This window comes from Sinocyclocheilus anshuiensis, unplaced genomic scaffold, assembly GCF_001515605.1.
Source record: "Sinocyclocheilus anshuiensis isolate Anshui unplaced genomic scaffold, SAMN03320099.WGS_v1.1 scaffold256, whole genome shotgun sequence".
Lineage (NCBI taxonomy): Eukaryota > Metazoa > Chordata > Actinopteri > Cypriniformes > Cyprinidae > Sinocyclocheilus > Sinocyclocheilus anshuiensis.
Window position 1 is genome coordinate 815,441 of NW_015558587.1, and position 16,306 is coordinate 831,746.

At 39.7% G+C, this 16,306-nt stretch overlaps 1 protein-coding gene across 1 annotated transcript in view; it reads right to left on the reverse strand.

Annotated features, from left to right (window-relative positions):
• The window catches only part of zfhx3b (zinc finger homeobox 3b), a 238,114-nt gene that overhangs the window by 208,437 nt on the left and 13,371 nt on the right, over positions 1-16,306 (reverse strand). Inside the window, exon 2 of the mRNA XM_016475618.1 lies at positions 9,985-10,037. The gene's annotated coding sequence lies outside the window, so the exon portion shown is untranslated. The remainder of the gene's footprint in view (positions 1-9,984; positions 10,038-16,306) is intronic.

Sequence of the window (16,306 nt, forward strand, 5' to 3'; positions counted from 1 at the left end):
CTATTTGTTTGCATTTGTCTCTAAAAAAACAAGATTCAACATTCTGTTTTGCGCATCATAGTGATAATAACACCAGAGAGAGCTATTGTAATTGTATTTGTATAATAATAATAGAGTAATTGAAATTGTATTGTAAATTGTAACTAATTCATAAATATATTTATTTATTGCACATTAAGTGTGTTTACATTGGATTGCAATATTTGAAATGGTTGCAAAATAATTTAATTGGATTGCAAAACTTCGAAATATCTAAATATAGTGTATGCTGCTAAAAATCCTTAAGCTTGCATTTAAAGAGACTTGGTAGGAGATAATTTGGCCTGAAAAGTGTGTGAACCATTGATATAATGCAATGCAACGTTTTATAGTTTGGCTTAAGTTTCCAAATACTTTTTAGGGTCACTGTTCACACACATGGTTTGACCTGCGTTTCCATTTGAATCTTCCAGTGTCGGTTCTTTACGGACGTTTGGAGTCTTTCTTAAATTTCAGTCTGTAAGCAGGCCTAACTTCACCGCCAGCCTGCAGGAGTCTGGACTTAACCAGTGCTGGCTGATCAATTAAAACAGTATGAGACCCATTTAAAACCATATGCATGACCAATTTCAGATCTGGAACAGCTTCCATCTCACGAGCAAGATCTGCATCTGATCGGACATTGTGCATTTATCAAACATAGCACTGGAGCATGACTACCACTTCACAGTTCACATAAAACAAGGTACACGCATGCAAGCAAACACACACTCACTCACTCACACATGCACATCCTCTAAGTCAACTGCTGCGTGCACACATAAGTGTACGTGAGCCCAGAGTGATATCTTTTGTTCGACGTGGGGGCCCCATAATTAGTATCGATCAGCCCATTATGGTGTATTAGCCTCCAATTGGATTTCCCTAAGTTTAAAGTCAAGTTCATTGGCTGGCAAGTGACAGCAGTTTAAGTGAGACATTGAGCACCCCACCAGGGCGTAGAACAATGGAGAACTGTTTCAGACAAGAGCCATCAAGCCACGGGCGAACCATTGCACGAACCATTGCACTACAGAGAACAGAGAGATAATCTCGCTAACAATGGCCTCAAATGCAAAATAGATTTCATCTATTTTCCTGATAGATGGCGGTAGGATGGTAAACTGATCTGAAACTAAACCATTGATGCTTCTGAAGAATGTATCAAAGTCAGGAATAAATGAAATAGGAAGAGGAGACGGGAAAAGACAGAATTTATCCGCCGCTGTGGAAGCGCTACACGCACCTTCTGTTCTCCATCAGCGGCCTTCTGTCCAAATGAGATTTGACGTTCTCCAACTTCGAAAACAGCTCCGTCTGCAGTGCCTCGGTGCGGTGAACCGCTGCCTCGCAGACCCCTGTTCGGAAGGGGGATCGTGTTTGTACAGATTCAATTAGAAAGTGCAAACAAAGGAAGCCTTTGACAGACTGCCATAATACAAAAGCTTAGCGAGGCCTGAGAAAGCATCCTATTCATTAATGCCCTCAAGTATTTAATAACTTGCCCGGCTCTGCTACGCAAAGATGGATATACAGATCGGGACAGATAAGGGAGACTGGGAGAAAGCCCACAGACATGGGCTGTTGATTACACTCTTCTGCCTGGTCACATGATCGCTCCACCAAGACTATAAGGAATCACTACAGTCGCTGGGCAAGCCGGTCCCTGTGGTGTAATAGAGGAACAAACTAAAGACAATGACAAGGTCCCCTCCGGTGCGCACAACCCACCCCAATTAGTCCCCAGCTGGGCCTTTCTCTCCGACCGAGCCCCGCTAAGCCTGCTACACTCCCAATTAAAGGGGGTCCAATTTGTCAGATCCCTAAGTCCTCACATCTCGCCACCCTACAGTGTCCTCCACCCTTGCGCCCAGGTATCGGTCTTCATTTAGAGCGTGGTGCTCAGCATTAAATGGAAATCAATGGTGTAAGTTTAGCAAAGAGTTAATTACTGCTGGGCCTCCGATTGATCCGGGCCCCGAGTGTTGGCAACAAAGAGGGGCCATTTGTCTCATTCATCTGCCATTAAAAATGAGCCAAGAAGGAGGAAGAGATGGCGATATAGAGCGGAAAGAGGAGGGGGTTAGAGGGAATAGTGCATTTGATAGTAAAATCGTGGTGGCGTGAATGCATTCTCTTTGCATTTCTATAACACAAAAAGTTTGCAGATATATATACCTAACAAAAGTCAGAGAAATTGGCTTTCTGGGTCGCTCTAATAGTGTGCATTTAAAATCAAAATACAATGGCAGTGACGGCTGTTCTTTTATCTCACTGACTCAATAACCATTCTGTCAAATTTACCATTATGGCTTTTATTACAGGAAATGGAGCCAGTTTTAGTAAACAAATGCCTATTGCAAAAATAGACCAGAAATTGTTACTCATAAATTGGATGTACAAATCTAGAGTAGCAACTAGTGAAACTGGTATCAGTGCAGCATTATGTATGCTATTTTCAATGTTAATCTAGTAACCAGGGGCATTACTAGACCCTTTTTACTGGAGCATGAGCACTACTGAGATACCGCTGTGCCCCAGTAAAATATTACTGATAAATCCTTATGTTAATGGGATTGACATATAGGCCTATTGGCCTGAGAATCATTTTCTCTGATAATATTTGAGCAGTCAAGTCGTGTGTGTTTCCTATCAGCTGTTTAGAATTAGAACTAATAATGCCAGATTCATGAATGAATCACTCTTTTGATCCAAGCTGGTTTGCAAAAAAAGTCTGAAATTGTTTGTAATTCAGTTTGATTCATTTGGACAGTTCAATCACGCACCCAATAGTCTGCACCAGTTTCTAACACCACAATAGTAACAGGATATTTTAAGACAAAAAAAAAAGAGAGAACTGGATGATATTATATTTACATATAATTCATTGTAGAAAACAAAACTTTTATCATTTGTCAACAATGTAGCAGCTCTTTATGGCACATGCCTCTTGGGAACGACTCTGTACTGCAGAAAAAAAACATGATTTATATCAATTTTGCATCCAAAATTTAAAAAAATATTTATTTAAAAAAAGAGCATCAAAAAATGGCCACATTTAGCCCCCTCCCCCCCGCCCATATCAATACCGGACAATATCTTTCAATGATCGCAAATATGCAAGCCCTCAGCACATCCTGATTTACGCAAAGATATACATTTATATGCGCAGATCTGAATCCCACACCATAATGCATTACAGCAGCTGGCCTGCTTTCCTTGTGAATTTTGTGAATGTGCCGTTCCTCATTTTGCAGCATGCTTCCAATTAAAAACGTCCTTGAGCTGCTGCTCCACGGCCTTTGGCTGATTGCTGAGTAGAGTCCGAGCAGGGCATGCAATCAGCGGCAAAGCCACGAGGAGCGATAGGCTGAGTGAAAAAAGTGCACATACACAAGTCCAACACACTGTAAAACAGGGATCTTTGAGTGTGTGTGTGTGGGTTTGGGGGTTGGGGTTGGACTCCTGTTCTGCAATTACAGCCCATCCTGCGTGGGCCCCTTCAGTCCAACACTTAAGGGTTGCTGTGATTCCTGACAGAGAAGGTTATTAGTTTTTATTGAAGGAAATAGGTGCTGGGCGGCTTGAAATGGTGCAGTAATGTGCAGGGGGATGGAGGGGCCACTCCTGACCCTGCTCTCCCTTGGGTCCTATAGAGTCTGCTGAATGTCGGACACGTTGAGCCCATCACGCCATTCACGATTCTTCTCCAGCATCCTCCACTCCTCGGGGTCAGCGTACCTCTCCATGGCCTTGAACTCAACCTAACCAACCCTTCCACCAGCCCTCTCTTTCTTTCTTCACTCTCTCCATCCCTGGAAACCTTTTGGCTTTGACATTTTCAGCTTCTGTCCAGCCTCTCATTATGTCTCATCCCTGTCGCTGTACTAATCAATACGTCTGTGTTCATTAATCAGCTCTTCTTACAGGGATGTACAGTTTTTAATCAGAAATTGCTGTCTTAAAAAAAACTCAGTGTGACTCTTCATCTTACCACTGTTGTGCAGGACAGGGCAATGTTTATCCATGCACCACCAAAACACACACACACACACACACACACACACATATATATATATATATATATATATATATATATGATATGATAATACCGTGCTCACAATATATTAAAAAAGCAGCATAAAATGCATTTAATTTAAGCTATGCACTATATTTTTGCAGCTACAGCTTATATAAGAACTGTAAACAGTTATTGACTGAAATTCTTCTCCTCACAGTTCTCAAATCTTTTTCAAAATGATGTTTAAAGCTATATGCTTATGTCATAATCAGCCACCAGACATATGAGAGCCAATGCAACGTGACATCACATCTTGCAGTGGCAAATATTTAAATGAGTGTTACTGAGACTTGCAATATGGGTAATTTTACAGTACTTCTATAGTGTATTTTTGTTGCTTGGCAGCTGAAAGACAGTACAGTATAAATACAGTAGATTGACTACTTTGAATCTGTAGCCTGCTATTCTACAAGCAACATTTACAATTATTCATTTATACAAAACAACTCAAAAATTAGCAACATGACAAGCAATTTGTCATAGAGCCAACAATATTCATAATACACAATACCACACTTAGAAGAAAAAAAAAAAAGATATTTCATAACAAGCATTCCCAACATGTGAAGAGTTAAAAATGGACCTAGAAACACAAGCTTTTTTTCTAAAGCAGCAGAACTGCGTGTTTGCTTTGTACGCTGTAATGACCGTTCTTATATGTCTCCTCACGTGTGTGTGTGTGTGTGTGTGCGCGCGTACAACAGACCAAAAGGGGACACAGAAGGCCATATTTGCCTTTGTGCAGCGGCCGTCGGTGTGTGTACACTGCGGTGTGTGACGTTAGTTCAGCATGTGTAAGCTATGATGTGTCTGCTGCCCTGATGAAGTGAAGTGCACACGTCTACATCCAGAAAGCACGTCCATGTGGCAGCCACCTTGTGTCCATCTTGTTTCCTTTCTGATACAGAAGATCAAGTAACTGTGAGCGATCAAACACTACATGTGCATGCTAAATGTGTGTATGTGTGTGCTGACCTGCTGTGCTCATTAGTATTCTAGGCAGGTCCCTCTGCCATGGACTCTCTGCTCAACCAATAATAATGGCCTGATGGGAGTCTGATGGCCACAAGGCTTTCTCATGTACACACACACACACACACACACACACACACACACACACACTCAGACACACATATAATCACCGTAAAGCACACACACACACACACACACACACATGCATCCAAACTATAATTCACAAACCAGTCCACATTTGATTTACACAGTCGCTGCAGACAACAAATGGAGAATAGTGAAGCATACTTATTTTATTTTTTTATCTTTTATATATTGTTTGGCCTTATTAATAGAAACAGCAGAGAAATGATAGGAAATAATGGATGAATGACATGGGGAAATGTTGCAAGCTGTAGTTTTGTATAATGTGCCCACATGAACGCCATAGCTCAACGAATCCAACCCAGACTCATTGGAAAAACATTTTTGCAAAAGATTATTGCACTGCTTCTTGCATTTTTCGTACCACTTTCAGAGTAAAAATTCACAGTGAGTGGATGAAAGCATGTTCAGTTCTCAACAAAAAAATTAATGTGAATGTGGCAACATTTCATTATGATGGTTGTTGGACATACTGTTTGGAAATTAAATCTGCTAAAAGGTTAATGTTTGCATTTGAACATACCATGAGTGTTAATTAAAGCAAACATGAGATAAAAAATGAATTTGCAACCATGCCATTTTAGTGTGATTTTACAAGTCTTTAAGCTATTTTTTATAAAGTGGCATAACACGGTACCTCAGTGCTTTGAATTGTAATAATGTACCAGCTGAGCTTACAAGCAAGTTTACTATGTCAAAAAAGTCATACACATGGAGCTAATTATGTGATTCAAGTGTGAAAAATATATTAATTTACAAATCTTGAAAACTGTAAAAGTGTTTTGAGGTCATAGCATACTATTGTGAATGGAATTGCTCAAAATAAGACTTTGTTAATTGATAATCTTCCTCATAATCATAATTGTTGTAAAAAAAAAATGTAGGTAGAGGCACATGTTTCAAAAATGACTATGTTGAATGCACCAGAGCACAACTGATTTGTCATTGGCAAGACTATTTTCTTTCAATCACTGATTATAATTTGAAAATGAAAATCTAAATCAGTCTGTTGTAACAACATGAAATAAAACCCAACATACAAACAGTGGACTGCGATAATAGATACGCTTTTAGCATTTTTAGGGGTGCTTTTTCCTCAGAACCTCTTGGGACACAATTTGATCAATTTATTCATCCTACAGAGTTATTGAGTAAGCAATTAAACGAGAGGTTTGGCTCCTTTTTCGCTCTCTGCTGAAGTTGCCGCAGTTATTCGGACTGTTTAATTGCCTTTTCCACAAACGACGCTAGTGAACCGCTGCCCCTCTTAGCTGATGGGCAGGAAGTGAAGAGAGGAGAAAATGAATGTCACTACACAGCTTGTAAATTAAAACAAGGCCGACAACAGGCTCTAACTTAACCGAGGAGAAGATTGGCCTGTGTCTGGAGCATTACTACTCATTTAGAGTCCCTGCCCACTGCAAAAACCTTATTAGTGTGTGGTGTGTTGTGCTAAGTGAGTGTGTTATTAAAACTCTGAAGTATTTCTTCCTAAGTCCAGCGACAACCAAATCCAAATACAGAAAGAAGGGCCAAACGCAACAAAACTTTCACAAAATGTCTCCAGCTTTATCTTCCTGTGCTCTGTCTTTGTCTTTCTTGCTCTCTCTCTCTCTGACCGCAGGCTAAGTGAGTGCCGGGCCTGGCTCCCTCAGTGGCAGCTAATGTTCCTGACCCAGCACTCCCCGAGCCACCTCCAGCCCTCCAGGCCTTTGAAGGGCCGGCCCGCTCTAAGGTCTCCTGACGGCTGGTGAGGAAATTTGCAGGAACAACTGGAAGAGGCCTGTGTTTATTCAGCTCCCTTTAATGAGGAGAGAGAGGGATTATCGCTGGCCTGGATCTCCCCTGGAACGAGAAGGAGGGGAAAAAACAAAACACTAAAAAAAGGAAAACGAAAGAGAAAACGACCGCTCCACATGTTGTTCTACCTCTGACCACTCCAGCAGATTTTCAACACAAGTGAGGGAGCGAGGGAAAGGGAGGAGGGGAAAAAAATGAGAGAGCAGGGCCTGCTGTGCCCATGTATTTCTAGCCTGCTTTCTGCACTTCCACTTCCAGATGTTCCTATTGCAAAACCAGTAGGGAGGTGAGAGAGAGTATTAGGACGTGGTTTGGCTGGTTTGGGTTGAAGAAGGTGGTGGTCCAACACCTGGCCCAGCCACAAGCATGAGTGGCCCTTACAGTTCAACTCCTCATGGTGCTGTTTATCACATGGTGCTATCATAAGGGGAATGGGGGCTTCCTGAGTAAGTTATACAAGCTATAATGTTTTATTATTGCAGTGTTTTACACATAGTTTTATTGTAATTGTAACTGAAGCAAAGAATGGTGTAAGCTGGCGTAAAGATCTCTCACGTGGAGCGCTAGTCTCACAGATGTGTGAGGATTAGGCTTAAAGCACAATACTTCAGAGGTTACGGAACACTTTCATGGATCATCTACATCAGGGTTGTATAAAGTTCAGAATTGAAAAATTGTCTCTCTTTCAATACATAAATGTGATTTTGAATTGAATTGGCTACACCCCACAGGAAGAACTGAAATGACAGGAAGAGGAATTTACTGATTTGCAATTGAAAGAAAGTAATGCATTTCAGGAAATTAAATGTTCTTCCACCCTGTTGCTCAAAGGTTAGTTTATTATGAATTATGACAAATCAATCTACACTGTTTAATAATAATAATAATAATAATAATAATAATAAATAAACAGACAGACAGACAGACAGACAGACTAGATAGATAGATAGATAGATAGATAGATAGATTTATGTTTTAAAAAAAGGCAGCTGTGGTTGCCAGACCTGTAAAAAAAATATGATATCAATATAAGTAATGTTTTACATTTTATTTTTTTCCTGTTTTTCACTGCAGATTTGTGACTTGTTCTTTTTCATTTCCAAAAATCTTTTTCAAGGCATTTTACACTTTCTTCAAAACGTACAAACAAGTTCAAAGCTTGTCATTTTCTAAATTAAAATTACAGTCATCAGAATTTCTTTGAATTTCAATACATTTAAATTTCACGTCCTTATATCTAGATTCCAACTAGAATTATGTTTACTTGTTTGCAACCTCAGTTAGAATATTCTTTTTTTTTTTAATTGGGCTATTATTTTGGCAATCACATCTAAAAATACTAAATGCAAGATTCAATGCAATGACCAAAGGCACACAAATAAAAACAGCACAGATGGAACTTGCTCCATCGCCCCACCCCATACTAATTTGATTTATCTCTTGCATATTGAAAGGCACAACTCTAGTAGATGTCTAGTTGTTGACAGCAAGCTGACCGAGTTCTCTTAAACAGTGAGACAGCACCAGTGGATCAATAGGAGTGTCTATTGTCCACTCATTGAGGAGAGCATTAGGACTGCTCATGCTGTATCATGCGTCCTTCACTAATGCAGGTCAGAGGTCAGGAACTCTAACCCTACAACACACAGCTAACACATGAGTCGAACTCGATCGCCAGAGGCTGTAGCTCTGAGCTGTGCTTAGCAACTGCCCCTTCCTCCACTCCGGAGTGGAAGTGCAAACAACCCACTGCTTCATAATCCAGATCAACCTCAGACACGCAGGATGACCTTTGGTCTCTGACCTCCATCCAGTGTCTCCAAGTTCAAGGCTAGGCTGGGGTGAGATACAGAGAGATTAGAAGAAGGACTTGAAGAGCAGCCATATGGCCAGCAAAGACCCACGGACCAACATCGGTTTACAAATGAAGAGACTGTTAGCCTGTGTGTGTGTGTGTGTGTGTGTGTGTGTGTGGTTTTCTAGAAAACATGTTGCCAAAACACTTTCACTCTCCATCTGGCTCCCCTTTGAGAGCGCAGGCCTGTTGGTTTACAAGTCTACCACTTCAGAGCCATAAAACTGCACTTGAGTGGATTAATAAATTTAAAAAAAATAATAACAGAATGCCACTTCATTGGTGTTGATTAGCAAAACCACATAATGTCGATATCCAATTATGCGAGATTGCCTCAACATCTATTTTTTACACTGAAAGTGTCTTTAAATTTCTCATAAAAGAGAGGCTGATATTTATGGTAATTACTCGCTTGCATTTAAAACAGTGGGACTTCAATATAAAGTATTACAAAGCAGCACTCCTTTTAGGATAATATGTCTTAAAGGCAAGTATGAAACCAGAGAGATGTTTTCAAGCATCAGTAAAACAGTAGAGAGCTTGTTTGCCTTCTCAACTTGAAGGAAATGAACTAAATGCCTTTAAAACCCTCCAAAAACGATGTCTAATTATTTCAAGCAAGTTCAAATGATAATTGATCATTTAAAATAGAATATGAATGTGTAATAACACATTAATTACATGTTATTACAAACATTTGCACTCATTTTATACAAAAAGCAGAGTGCTGTAGTTTATCAACACATAAATGTTCTCTGTTCCTACTTTCCCTTTACTTGCTTGCAAAGACGTGACATTTTGTCATGTAGTGGCATCCCATTTTTTACCCATAATTCTCAGTGAGTGACAGAGGCCAGGAATAGCACATGGCAAACGACTCCAGTGTGAGAGATCAATATTGTAGTGAGCTCCTTTAGATATACTGTCACATATAAACCTGCACAAACGTCTCTGCCACAGTGATAATTCACTCTCCCAGCTAAATGCACTATGGATGCTGTGGAAAAAAGAGACGGAAAATTTGCCCACGAGGTAGGTTACAGATGGCACTTTCGGAAATTACACACAGTATGACGACAAACTTCTTTTAATGATTTTGTGCGCTCAGACTCACCAACAGACGATGAAGAGCAGCTGCAAAATCCCTTTCCTCGTTTCCTCGCAGACCTAAAAAGGACACACAAAGAAATAATCATAATCAAACAGCCTTCAATCAAATCTGAAATTCAATTTTCCTCATCCACTCCAATCAGCCGTCTCAAAGAAAACACCAAGGTCTCTAATCTCCAAGCTGACTGATCAACATTCTTGCTTGAATACTTTCTGACTGGTCCCAATCATTTCTGGCCCCAAGGCCGTACTTAACACTACATAAAATCAGCTTGTGAATAAACCTTGTAATGGACAAGCCAGGGAAAAGAACAAACCTACATCCATGACAATAGGAGGCATATTGTACCAAAGAAAAACAGGTGTACATCTTGACAACAATAGCACGAGGCCCTTGCATTTGTAATATGTTGCAGACACAAACACGCACTAGGACGACCACACCGATATTTCACACCGTAACACTTCACAGCCATCTACTGTGCTCTTTATATTAAAACAATAAATACAAGAGAAACTAAAAATGTAATTGTGAAATGTACAGATGACACGTTCAGTACAGTTTTTCATTTTAAAGTGAGTATAAATTTTACTGAGAATTCGTTCGACCTAGTAGCCTTTGAGACCTTAAGGAATGTATTGACTGGGTTGACACAGTTACTGTACGAGGAATTGTGGGAAAACAGACAGAAAAGACACCCACCAGTTTTAAAATCCTTCTGTCCTTCTACTACTTTGTTCATGCATTTTAAAAACAAACTTACAAATTTATAATTTGCAAAGAAAGGGCAGGTAACACATTGAATTAAAGTAGAAAGACTCCTGTAAAACACTCCAATAATCTTTGTTTTATTTACAACTTTGAAAAATCATTTTTTTACAGTGCACACTATGACATATTTTAGCGCAATAGCTTTACCTGAGGTTTTATTTTCCTGTCGGTGCATTAAAGCAGCTTTGGGCCAATGTGCTAATTACTGGCTCTTTTTAATAAGAGGGCATAGGCTCACATATACATCCAGACACAGTGACAGATTTATGGTGCCCCGTGGAGGCAGTAGAGAGGACCCCTGCCTCCAATGGCCCACCACAGCCGAGTGAGATATAGTGAAGTATTGATCCCAATGCCACTTCATTTCGCAATAACTATTACACAATATTCGCTTCCCCGCTCCTGGCCACTGATTTATACTGCCCTGTTATTTGCATTAGCAGTAAGTGTTTTTCTATACCACGGCTATGGAAGGTCTTCTCAACAGATGGAGAAACACACACACAATTCATCAATGCATATTGTGTGCACATGCATACTCAGCCATACACCTTTCACTATGTATAAATGCATGTGCATCTCTCCGGTTCATATCTAAAAATCACAGGGATATTTAATTGCATGGATCCAGGGTTATTATAGTTAACTAAAACTAAAAACCTGTTTTTGTTAATTAAATAAATAAATAAAATAAATACAACTTTTTATTTTGTTTAACTTGCGTTAAAACAAACTACAACTATAATAAATCTATACTAGTATCTCAGTGATTAAAAAACAATCCTTTAATTAACAAATAATACTACTACTACTACTACTAATAATAATAATGGTATAGTAGCATGCGATATTAAATAATATATAAAAAAGTGGCATGTGAAATTACCAAACACGTATATTTTATACAAAGCACGACACCTTATGGGGAATGCCATTTTGAGATCACATGACCAGATTTCATCTCAATAACTCCTCGTTATTGTCCACTTTTGCTCAGCTTTTTGACTGCATTTGCATTTGACTGAAAACTTTTCCGATTTTGCGCGACGCTGCATCCAGGCCACTGAGTGTCAGTATAAAAACAACCTCTATATCAGCCAGAGCAGCATGAAACTGAGAATAAGCCTGAATATGCAGGCTGTTGCAGTGCTTACAATCTGTGATCGGTCAGTATCAGTTGTTTGTGATCCATGTAATCAGTGACTAGTGCTTGAAAGCAGCTCACAGTGCCAGGCCTAAGTCAGCAGACCACCTAGCGACAGGGGTGCGCATGTTCAAGCCGAACGCGTGCCGAGCTACGAAACGGGAGGGGTGTTAGGAGCCACGTGCCGAGCTGAAATTCTCATACATGTCCCCTCTGGAGGCGTCTGAGCGATGCCCGCTCCACCGCACTAAACAAAAGCACTAAACAGCCTTAATTGCTACTTGGCTGTTTTGCATCTGGAGGGTGTCAACTCGGCGGTGATATGTAAATCAGCAGCCCCGCCTCCTGCTCCCCTACCCACTGCCCAGGCATAATAAGCTCTTTATCTGCATACGGGGGCGGGCAAACGGGAAGGCTGGCTGCCAAGCTTGAGTGTGGCAATGCGGAAAAAGACACTTGTTGCCATAACAGCCTGTTATGCCAAGTAGAACGTCACGCAGACAGATGGCTGGGCTCCGCTGGCAAGCAGACAATCAGACGCTGCCACTTTAATACCAGCAGGAGAGAAAAGGCACGTGGCACCCGGGTCCACCCTGACTCACATTCACTTTATTGATGAATAGAGCCCATTCATATGCACAGCCTAGGCTAATTTTATGCTAATATAGCCAGGGGGAGGAGGCAACGGAGTTAAGTGGGTGTTTGTGTGTATTGGGAGTGGGTAAAAGGTCTGAAATGGTGTACTAAATAAACATAGACATAACTAGAGGTCACGGCAGAAGAGATCTGTGTGTGCTACCGTTAAAAAAAAGTACAGTTTTTTTATGAGAACTTTAATAGAGCTTTAATGATTCCGTTTTATTAAAGAATATCATAAGTGACATCGATATAGATAAAAGATTAAGAGCAATTAAGGGCTTTTTGCTGGCAGGCGAATATATTCATGCCTTTTTTTTGTAGATGGAGAGGAAATTAAATTTTTGGGCTATTGAAATTTAGTGACTTGATACAAAATGCATATTCATTTTTGATTAACCTTCAGCGGAACAACGCTTGGCAGTCATAGAAGTCATTTGGTTGAAATATATCAATGTTAAATTAAATCTCACAGAGCTACGATTTCCAAATACATTCCTGCAAAGACTCCCAACATCATCTTCACATTTATCATGCTCAGATTTACGGGGTTTAACCTACATGGTGTGTTCTGGTCATTTTGACAGGAATTCTGGTCAGTTTTCTTTTTCTCGAAAATGGGCTAAAATGTCCTGACTTTGCTCACACAGGGTACAAAAACTTTCCACAAGAAAGAAAGAAAGCAAGCAAGAAAGAAAGAGGCCTCATTGATCTGAGAACCTCAGTTTTTGAGTGAATATTGCCAGAATTATCAACAAACAATTTTTGTTTCACTCAAAAACAGAGATGAATGAGGCCTACAACCAATCAAATCCAATACAAAACCTGTGCTAATGAACAAAAATAAGCTGACAAAAAGACTGAATCCAAGATTCGTGTGTGTGTGTGTGTGTGTGTGTGTGTGTGTGTCAGCACAGGGCATGCTAAAGTCACATCCCCTGGAGCTTTAGGTGTCCCCACGCTCACACCACTCCCATCAACATCTCGCCTTAATGCATTTTCTATACCTGCCTGTGTCTCAGCTCTATGGACTCTCCAGTGATTTAGATGCAGCAACAAACCTGTCCCATTTTCAGACGGACATTATTGATAGACTGTCACTTCAGATTGTAGCTAACTGCTAATGGTTATTTTATAGTGCATATGTCAAATCTGATGTGGAGTGTGTTCGTTTATTTATTTATTTTTCCATTGCTTCACCTTTCCTTTACACTATGATGCTTCCAAGTTGGTGTACTGTAAGCTACAGCTAATAAGTATCCTACTATGAAAATACAACTTGACATGTCATGCAGTGGTTGAGTGTAAAAAAAAAAAAGCAGGTGTCAAGAAGTGGACATAATATGCAGTGCCTTGCATGTAATAAAATGTTAATAGACCTTGCTAATACAAAATCTCACTTCGAATGACAAAATGAGAATGCAGTGAACATATCATTCACTCCGCTTATCAAGATATAACATATCAAGAAACTATATTTAACCCAGGCAGATACTTCCAGATACTATTAAATACAATATTATCTTGATCATAGAAAAATACTGAACATACAAAATTTTCACAATATGAGATCTGTTTTATGATACCAGTGCAGATTAATTATATATTAATAGTGCTTGTGTCTGATTAAAGTATCTGATATGTTTTATTTATGCTTTAGCACAATAACTAATATAATTTTTAATATACAAAATTCATAAATATTAGCCTACAACAAAAACACGTGTTCATTTTAATAATAACAACAACAATAAAACTTATTATTTTAACATTCATATTAACATTATAAATATTATATATTATACATCATATAATAATAATAATAATAATAATAATAATAATAATAATGTCATTATATTTATGCTAAGTTGCTTTTTAAACAAAGCATAAATGGTATCTTTATTTATTTATTTATTTATTTACAATTAATCTAATCCTTTTTTTGTGACCATGTCTAATCAAAAGTTAAACAAATTTTATTTTATTTTATTGTATTTTTTTTATTTTATCATTTAGAAAGAATATAGCTGCATTTTTTGTGAATAATTATTATATTAGCATACAAAGTAGCCTACTACCATATAAAGTAGCTACTAATAATAATAGAAAATGATAAAAAAAAATTGTAAGTAAAATAAAGATTGTTTGAGTACACTTCACATGAAAATATTATTTTAGATTGTCTGCTTTTAAAATTCATGTTTAATTCAAAGTGTTTCTTGGCATTTCTTTGCAATTATTCATGAAAATGTACTAGCAATTTCTAGGTGATTTTTTTTTCACCACTATTTTTAGTCTATATAAAACAAGAATGAAATATAAACCTGAAATATAAACTTTAACTCCTCTCTAAGACATTCACCAGTGTTGTCCTAGATTAACCCATGAGACATCCTGAACAAAGTGCGGATCAGCATGTGTGTGCGTGGCGACTAGACGTCCCACTTATGCCTGGATCTTGAAGGACCCCAATTTTGTGGGTATTAATGAGAGCACCTGCTCAGGGAGAGGCTTCAGTGTCACTGGATCACGTTGTGTATCAATGCCTGGATGACTGCATGGCTTTTTGTTTCACCACTTGAATCATCAGAGTCATTTGAAATCAATTTAGCAATCGTACCCGAGAATGATTTGAGTATGTAAATGTGGCCCGGTGGTGAAAAACAGGGTAAGCAGGCAGAGAGAGAGAGAGAGAGAGAAAGAGAGATGCAGAAGTGGCAGTGAGCATCTATTACTACATTAAAGAGTCAAATCCTTTAATTCCACTCCCAGCAGGACACTGTGAAAGCAAGAAACAAAAGCAGCGAGAGGGACACGGACAGACAGAGACATAAAACATATAATTGCACTGATGAATAACCATCATCAGCAGTAAAGAAAAGAACAAAGTGAAAAAAGAGGGGGGAATGAAGGAAACGTTGTCATCCAGATTAGAGATGTGTGATATAGCTACATATATATATTTCACTGTTCCCTTTCATGGGAACTTCGAACTGCGTCCTCTAGGGGTCGCTATGGGGAACGCCTCATCGTGACCCGTGTCTAAAGCATACATTGAAAAAACACCAACTTGTTGGCCGGTGACAGCCATGACGTCACTACCGGTGCGACTATAGTATAAATAGGCGCCGGGAGCACACATCATTCTCTTCTTCGTCTTCATTGACTGTTTTGTTTGAAGCGTGCATTTCTGTGGTAAGAGCGATCTCTATTCATATCATTATGGCGAGCACTAGCTAAGAGATTAGTTTGGGCGAGGAGCACGCACGCGACGTCCTTGAGGGGGCGATTTGCGTGCATTGTGAGCGTTTTTCGATGAGAAAGCTCCGCTCTCGTTTGTCTCTTTTTTCGAGGAAAGAGGGGCAGCCATCTGCTTCCCGTAATTCAGGACCTGCCGCTGCTGAGGCACGGAACGGAGTGAGCTCGTGGGGCTCGTGGGGAGATCTGGCCGATGAGTTTGAGGGGGGATTTCCCTTTCGCAATCGTCGGCTGTGCACGAGATGCACGAGAGGGAGGATGATGTTATTTCATTAACATTGTCTGATTCAGGGGCCAGTGCTCTGCTGGGATCAGCCCAGCAAAAGCAGGAAGTGTCTGAGGAGGGCAAAGAAGCTGAGGCTGAGCCTTCCCAATCCTCCTGCCCTGCGTATGATGAGCTTTTGGAAATTATGGATCGCGCCACGGCGAGGCTTTACTTGCCGTGAAGCGGGTGAAGAAAGTGACGTCGCGAAATATCTCGATGAAAGTTATTTTTCTGGCCATAACCCTCCAGCT